This window comes from Uranotaenia lowii, chromosome 2 (genome assembly GCF_029784155.1).
Source record: "Uranotaenia lowii strain MFRU-FL chromosome 2, ASM2978415v1, whole genome shotgun sequence".
In the NCBI taxonomy this organism is placed as follows: Eukaryota; Metazoa; Arthropoda; class Insecta; order Diptera; family Culicidae; genus Uranotaenia; species Uranotaenia lowii.
The window spans coordinates 364858911-364867955 of NC_073692.1; the positions used below are offsets into that span (position 1 = coordinate 364858911).

A 9045-nucleotide genomic window follows, 5' to 3' on the forward strand; every position below is an offset into this window, starting at 1 on the left:
ATCTCCTATTGGCCGGCGCACACTTTTTTCAGTTTCAGTTTGAGATATTGATGACTTTTTCCAACTTATACTTCGTCTCATCTGTGTTTTGGATGGCTGCATTCTCCTCCTTCAATTTCTGCTACTTTTTGATGCAATACTTCTCTATTAAACGAAACTGAGGGCAATTCAATGGATACAACTGTTTCGATATTAACAAAATTTGATTATTTTCGAGCCACCTAAAAGCGTTTTCAATGGAATTTCTGCTGGCAAAGTCTGACAATTACGAATTAAAACCATCATGAGATTGAACTTAAAGTCTAATCGGATAGTATAGATCGTAGGTCGAAATATACAGTGTGCAAAATAAGAAAAGAACCGCTATGTGTTTTGCTTACTAAAATAAGAATGATTGAAAATCACCAAAGTTTTCTTCTACAATTTGTTTTGAATTTTTTAACGGATAAATCAAGTATAAGTTTATTATTTTTGGACATTGCAATTTGCGTTGAGGACCAAAAATATGCGAAATAAGAATAGAACCACTTGTAGTTTTTAACAAAAGGAATTCTAGAAAACTCCTTAAAATGCCGTTATCTTTTCAAATAATTCGTAGAAACGTTATTATTCATTTTTACACAGGAAATTTCTAGAAATAATCTTGTTTTTGTTGAAAAACACAAGTGGTACTATTCTTATACTTTTATAAGAGGTTTGCAGAGTTTTACCAAACTTTCATTGGGTTTCTAAATTTCAAACTAAAATAATTGGGCAATATCCAGGTATTGTCCATTAAAGGCAAGAGAAGTAATCAAAAATTAACATAAACATATCAATGTTTTAGCGGGGCCCATCAGCTTCATTTAAATGGTATCATACTATTTTTGAAAATGTAGGCGTATTTATTTCACTTAAATAAGTTAAAAACAGTCTGTTATTTGACGCGAATATCATAAAATTTGTGAATTAAATTTGAGTTTAAGGTTGGAATTTTGCTTAAATTGTTATTTATCGATATATGGGAAGCCGGGCAGGACCGTACATTTATCAATTTTTCTTTAAAAGTAATCGAGCAAGCTCGATTAAAACCTTTTGGACACAACAAAACTTCTACTTCTACTACTACAAAACAAAAACTTCTGAAGTTGAAAAATACTTACCCGAGCAGACTTTTATGGCAAAATGATACCTAATTTTGCTATCATGCCTTGATAGTAAACTGTGGTATCATTTTGCCCGAATAAAGGTGGTACAATGCCAAAATTTGGGTCTCACTTTTCATATACGGATACCTTGATTATACCAAGTGTAGGTTTCACTGAAACCTTAATGATGCCTTGTTTAGCCAACGTTCCTAAACGAGTTTTGAGGGCATAATGATGCCAATTTAAGGCGTAATTTACAGCCAAAATTTGGCATCGTTATGGTTTCAAAACTTTTATCAAAGGGATGCCTAAACGAGGTATTTATAAGCTTTTCTTGAAAGCAAAATTTGCCATCACCGTGCAATCCTCCAATCGACATTGATACCCAAATTTTACTTCTGTACCACCATTATTCGATTTATGTCAAATCGTTTTGTGTTTTCTTCGATGTTTGTTAAATAATCGCCTTTTCTTATGCAATTCAAAGTGAAGAAGATATTCATTCATGATAGGTTCGTTATTTGATACGGCTAGAGAAACGCCGCAATGTAGGCAATGATTGTCATACTTTTTACTACTGAAGCGCATTTTTCGATTCTCTCATAAAATACATTTTTATTACTGATCCGAATTTAGTTTTTATATAAATCGCAGAGCATTTTAACTGTTTTTTTGGGTACCATAACTTATTTTGTAACGGATTGCTTGTAACATTTTACCGAATGATAGAAAAATTTCTAAAGTTTTCTTCTTCTGATACCTTCGCTATTTTTCTCAAACGTTTTTTGTTCTTCCTAACCATTATTTCTAAACAAAGTCCTTTTCCTATTCAGCTTTAAATAATCTTATATTAAAAAGAACATCAACCAGGATATCATAAATCTTCTGTTTATCATGTTCATGTATATATACATTCAGGATTTTCACTGAGTGATGCATGACGGAATATTATGAATAATTTCTTACCGAAATCGTGCATATAAGGTGTATGTTTTATACAGTAGTCGCTCGCGAATCGGACATCTTAGAACCCTTTGAAAAAATTCCTTCCAACTTGGATTGACTTTAAATAATTTTTTAAACTTTTTAAGAAAAAAATGATTACAATTTATATTAACTTGAAATTTTTTTTCTAAAAAAAAACTTTTTAAATTTATCGACATTATTTAAAATTATGCCTTTGATATTGAATTACAATAGATTTTTACTTGTCAAACTTTCATCTATCTATGACCTTATTCTCCAACCAATTTTTCAAGTGTGTTTTTATTATATTAAATTTCATGACAACTTTAAATATCTGGTGAAACATCATCATAACAACAATTTTTACGACAATTTGATCAATAATTGAACATTATTATAGCTAATATACGCAGATTCATAAAATTAAACATCATATTCCGTTTTCAAAACTTTTCTTATTAATGATAGACCAAACTTCTACCTTTTTTCGAAATATATCAGTAGTTCTGAGATCACGCTTGATTACTAAAAAAAATGGATGAATTTAGATTGGATCATTATGTACAACGTTCATTAGTTTATAAAAAATGATTATTTGGAAAATGATTTTAGAAAGAGATTTTTTATAAAAGCAACTAAAAACTGGTCTAAACTGGGAAAAGTTGATCAACGATTGGGCTCGATCTAAAACCGGGAATTACACTTAGCCTCCGATATTACATGAACACACACCTGGCACTGGACTGGAAATGAGCGATGTCGTCGAATTGCTGGTGTTATTGCTGCTGCTGCGGACGGCAGGGGCTGAGCTGAGCTGAAACACTAACAGATACGACGATCCAGATGAAACAGCAGGAGAAGAAGTAATTTTCATGGTCAACAACGGTTTAGAAGGAGTCGAATTACTGCCGCCACTTAGCGTCGATGGCACTTCCTGCTACTGCATGTAGTTGAACCCGTTGTCACCAACTCCGGCCGCCGATAAATTGGCTGCGTTCCTCTGATCTATGTTAATCGTTGGTTCCTGGTGCTGTTGTAGCTGGTGGTTTCAGATCTCGTTCTTTGTTTGGTGGTGAGTAGCTTGATTGTGATGTTGCTTAAATTTCTGCTGCTGCAGGATCGAAGCGGTTACGCTCATCATCGTCATCGTCGGTCGCTGCAAGTTGAAAATGTCTATCTTAATGAACTGTTGGTTCGCCATAATATCAATCTTGATTATTACCTTATTGGCGGCCGAAACCGAATGCAGACAGGCTAGCTTTCGTGGTGGCTCTCGGATGGTCCCAGATCTACTTCCAACCGATTGTTTTCATCGCTGATCCAACAGGTCACTTATCACTTGTCATCGCTGACCCAACAGGTCACATATCCGGTCAGCCTTAGCATATCTTCCAGCCACAGCAACCTGTTATAAATATTATAAACACATTGGAATCCATATTTCGCTTAGATATTGCATTCTATATGACAACTTACGATCAGCTCCCGTGTATCATTCTGGCAACTTTAGGCACAATTTTTTTTATAAAATACATTATTTAAACCAAACTTAAAAATAAAAATCATCACTTAAACTTACAGAGCACTAATTCCACTACCGAAAAAAGAAATTGTTTACATTTTCTGTTTCTGACGTCTTGTTGCAATGAGGTACATAGAAAGGTGACGAACAAACACGCAGAATATTCCAGAACTTGTTATTCAAAAGTGAAAAGGTCAACAAAGCCTACGTCAATGTTTATGTATACTAGGCGAGAATCGTAAACAGCAATTGGCAATATTTTTTTTTCTCTAGTTTTCGCTGTTGGTTGTTTGTTTGAAAATGCAACTGATGTCACGAATCGCCACCTAAGATATGTATACAGGTTGGTCTTGTTGCAGCCGCGGTTGGATCACTAGCTCTCTCTATGTGTCTATCTGTTTTGTTGAATGTGTGTTATTTGGGAAAAGTTATTCTAACGTAGTTTTATATTCATATTCACTAAAAGTTAAGCTTTGAAACTAGAAAGAAGTCGTTTGACACAAGTATAAAATGGGGGATCAAAAACAGGATGTCTTTGACATTTTTCACGCAAGCTTGCTTATGTATATAGAAACTGCACTGATCTAAATGGCCAGTTTTTAGCCTAAATAAGACTCAACACTGTGCACCGTGCACAAAATCTCGTATAAGTATATCAGTTCCAAATCAACATTTGTAGAATTGGTGTAGGCTTGATGGCTTAAAATGTTTGCTTTGAAGGCTTCAAACAAAGAATAAATATTATACAGTTTATGAAAGATTGTATTACTAAACTTTTTAAAATTGTTATTGTTATTAAACTATTCCTAGTTGTCCTTAGTGAAGATACATTATAATTCTACTTTTTTTAAATTACAAAAATTTGATAATTTCAGTAATTTTTTAAATTTGCGTAATGAACATTAGCATTTATTAATTAGGGAGGTGAAAATATTTGTGAGCAAGTTAACTTTTTATCAAATTACAAAAATGTGGTAATTTATTTATGACATGATGTTTTTATCGTTGTATTGTAGATTTCAAGTTTCAAATTAGGTGGAAAATATTATAAAAAAATTATTCAAATGTATTTTTAATGTAAACGGACACATAAATCTAATTATGTTTTTCTTATTTTTATTATCTTCAGAAAAATTTCAATCATAAAAACAATAAAATAAGGGAGAGGTGCCTGAAAATATTTTATTTTCAATAATCATAAATTTTATATTTGCATGAAATTTTTTTTTGCTATAATCAAGGTGCTTAAGAAAAGAAAGATGTGAGTATCAAATGGTTTCGAGAAAACGCGCTACAAGGTGCTTATTTTTAATTTTTGGAATTCGAGTAGTATTGATTCCCATAAATCGATGAAGGGAAAAAAATTACACAAAACCTGAGTTTAGCACCAGTTAAAAAAAGAGGTATTAAAAAAACTTTGTATACTAAACTCAGAATTGATTATTTCGGCACTTTCACCCCTCTGCTCCTGAGGGCCACAATTGTTAGATTGATTTGAATTGTTAATATGTGATTGGCAATATTTGACATACACCGAAATGGAAATGAATAAAATGATACCTTAACGATGCCTAATTTTACTATGATTTCTATCAACACAAAGCTGGTAACGACTGCTAACGTCTGTGTTTTTTTATTCCGGAATATTAATTCCTGTTAAATTTTTAATGGTTTCAATTAAGACAATAACTGCTGATTGATAGTTTTGATGATTATCAATTAAATGGGCTTTTAGTGCTCAGCAAATGGACAAAGAAAATATTTTTTTTATTTTTCAAACAAGACATACTGTTTTTATAAAGGTTTTTTTTTTTTTCAAATAATAGCAAATCGAAAATTCTGTTTGGAGTGAAAAAAAAAACTAAAGTTTCTTTATATGCTTGTTATGTTTTAAGACGTTTGTGAGAACCTCAAACTTTGCAATAATTTTAATACTACGTACATATTGCTTTTCTTTAAAAAGAAAGATGCCTTAAAGCTGCCTAGTTTTGCTAACGTTAAAATTCCGTAATAAATTATGCTGTAATTTGTATATCGGATCTTAAATTCAATAAATTCTATTTAATTCGTAAATAGAAAAGTATAACTTAGTGATGCCTGTTCCACAATCGAATTAGATTCTATTCTAAGTTTTTCTATTAGCTTGCTGTTGTTAGCTTATTTTGGTCTCGGATTGCTATCATAAGTAGAATAATTGAAACCTGAATGATGCCTTATTTGGCTGTTGTCGAAAAACAGACACCAAATGGTGCTATCATTTTGCTATTGATACCTCATTTACGTTTTACTTTGCTATCCAAGAAACTAAATTCGATAGCTTAATGATGCCTTGTTTTGTTATCGCCCGAAAATGAATACCAAAATATGCTATCATTTTGGTGCCGATGCCTCAACTTGGTAACGTTTTGCTATCGATTCAGGCATCAAAGTCTGCTCGGGTAGGTACATACTTATTTTATAGTAGACCCCCAAAAATCCACGAAAGAAAGATGTCAATTCCATAGATTAATAGAACAAGTGGTGTTCTGTAGCGAGAATCGTGTGCCAAAAGATTGAGCTGTGCGAAAGATAACCAATTAAACTTGAACCAATTCAAAACTTTGTTTTAATGGTTTTTTTTACTTTTAGGAAAGTGACTATATCTGGTAACCTTGAGAAGGGACGGCAACTGCACAACATGGGCAAAAATCTGTCATTCCTTTGGCATGGGTATCTTACGTATTTTTCTTCCAACTGTGTTATACTTGTTATTTTTCCTCAGCTCAGCAGCAGTCCGAACATGGCCAGTAGTCGATTGGGTCGGTAAGCTGGGCATATTTCATGTTTTTTCCTCCACTTTTTATTTTGGTCAGTCTACTTACCCCTTACCTTCTTCCACCATGGACACATTCATTCTCATGGCGCAAATTTCTGCCATGCCGCAGATGATGATGATGATTGCACTTCTGGCGTATCGTTCCTTGCCATTTTTGCTGCTGCACTTTTCAACTTATTTGCAGCCGAGAACCCCCGCTCGTTTTCCTCCCCCTTTTTTCTCGCGGTTATTCTCAAGACACCACCGCGACCGCACAGTCCTTCTTGTATACGAGCAAAACGAGCCAAACACGACATGAACGCAACTTTTTACATAATTTGCGATCTGTTTCTGCTGATTGGATCGTGCCGAGGTACAAAGTAATGCAGCAGAACGAGGCCGCGGGAATTCCGCGCGGAAAGCCATCTGCGGAATGAAGGAACCCAGGGCAAGTCAATGGGAAGGAGGATGGTTAATGTCGGTAATGGTGAGTGGTAAAAACAATCTTGGCAAATTGTAAAATTAAGCCGAAGGCGTTTCATGGTAGGTTGTCCTCGGCATCTTGATTGGAATGGAATGGGAATACCTAACTGCAGAACTGCATCATGAAGCAAAAAGAGCGAACTGCCTCGGGGAGGAAAACTAGAAGGAAGCTGGCCCTATCGATCGAGTGGGCTTTTATGGTCGGTAATTGTGTAATTTTTATTAACATTAAAACTGAAGCATAATTGAAATAATCAGGCGTGCTTGCGGGAAGATTATCTGGAACTGATTGATTATGTGGAATGGTTTCAACTGGATCAAACCTCCCTCCTGATCAAATGATGAAGCAACAGTGATTCAGGATTAGATTGAGAATTTTTTTTGTCAAACCGTTATTCGGTTTAATTTATGCCGTCACGCTTTGGAGAATTTTTATTTCTAGTGGTTTCGAATCATTCGTGATGACATTTCTAGCCATCCTTATAGTGTTCATTAAAGTAGTCACCTCAAGATGCAAAAAAAAACCAGTCGTTATTTAACGAAATGCAAACAAATTTCCTCCATATGTGTTCAACTGCATGTCATATAGGCATAGCGTCCAAATCTGCAATCGGTATAATTTCGGTTGGCCCAGTGTCCTCAATATGTCCACTCTGGCTGTTGGCAATGGGCCAAATTGCTCTGCACCTCACCGACGCAATCGATGAGCCGCGAATTTCTCACAACTTTTACGGATGAAATCATGCTTCGCAAATGTAGCTATGAATTGCAACGAAGCGGTAAATGACATTTCACAACTTGGCCCGAATGGAACATTCACGTTGGTCCCGCAGCCAGTTTCTGAAATGATTTCCTCACTGAAATTCAATGGAGTTGGAGAAAATAAATTTGTTTTCTTTTCTATGTTACACACTGTTTTTAAATCGAACCACAACTAATAATGTATCTACCAACAAAAATATCAACGAGCATCTTCCAAGCGAGCACTTTTTCTATTTAATTTTGTAATTTTTGATTCCATTCACGGAAATGGGAAAAAAGATCTTTTGCTTTTCAATTTTTTCTAGAATACATTCTTCCGTAAACAACTTTTTCAGTTTATGAACTATTTAAAAAAGATATTTATGAAGCACTTGTAACAGCATCAAATCCAAGCAAATCATATTTTTTTTTAAATTTAAAACTATTCTTGTTCATAACAATCAATATCCATGATTAAACTTCTACATTTTCTTAAGAACGATAGAACTCGAAGATTTTTATGAACTATAAGAACATTGAGTGCGCTCTGCGGTAGGCGCTATTTGAAAAAAGTGAATAATGAGTGATGGGGAATAGCTAAATTAATAAAAAGAAGCAATCAGAAAAATAAAATTTAGATAGCCCCATATGAAATTATCCTGATTGATTTTGTGGTGCTAGTCTGGCCAAGGTTGTAAAGCGGATTATTTTGGATCATGAGGTCGGCTGTAAGTAACGGGTTCAAGTCCTGTTATCAGTCGACGGGTAAGATGTATTTTTCTCGTATAAATGTATAAATTAGAATGATCAATCAGCTGCCAGCTGGCCAGGTATATACACGGATGCCGGAATACCTGTAGTAAATGTAGAACATTGAACATGTTACACATTTTTAACTGGTTGTGCACTTGATTGATTCATTCCCCCAAAATATACTTACATAAACACGTTAAACACTCATTTCATAACAGATTACACGCAGCCATGGTTTCGGGTACAGTGTTCACTGCATTGGAGATGAGTCGGTCAAGTTGTATTATCTAAAGAATGCATGTGAGCACATACTTTGATCAAACTGCGGTGAATCCGTGCACCCATGGTGGATTATCATACATACATACATACATACATAAGAACATTGAGTGCGCTCTGACTTTTGTACGATTACTGTACATATCTAAAACTCTACGTTCTCAAGTATAAACCATTTTAAATACACACTTGAAATGCAAACTGATATTACTTTACTTATCAAGTTTATTTGCGTTACAAGAACTGCTAAATCTTTTTTTTTTTTTGTTTCGATTATAGTCGTTTTACCATCTTTATGGCATTCGCGACTTTATCAACGTTACAGTTGGCGGATCGTTATTGAGAAACTATCCGGTACAACTGTGTTCGATGTTTACTCT

General features: G+C 34.3%; 1 long non-coding RNA gene across 1 annotated transcript; it reads right to left on the reverse strand.

Moving 5' to 3' along the window:
- Positions 1-2376: 2376 nt before the first annotated feature.
- Positions 2377-3902, reverse strand: LOC129750053 (uncharacterized). Its single transcript, XR_008738271.1, has 3 exons — positions 3570-3902; positions 3316-3498; positions 2377-3249 (listed from the first exon to the last, which is right to left on the reverse strand). It is a non-coding gene; the product is annotated as an uncharacterized LOC129750053 (long non-coding RNA).
- Positions 3903-9045: the final 5143 nt, after the last annotated feature.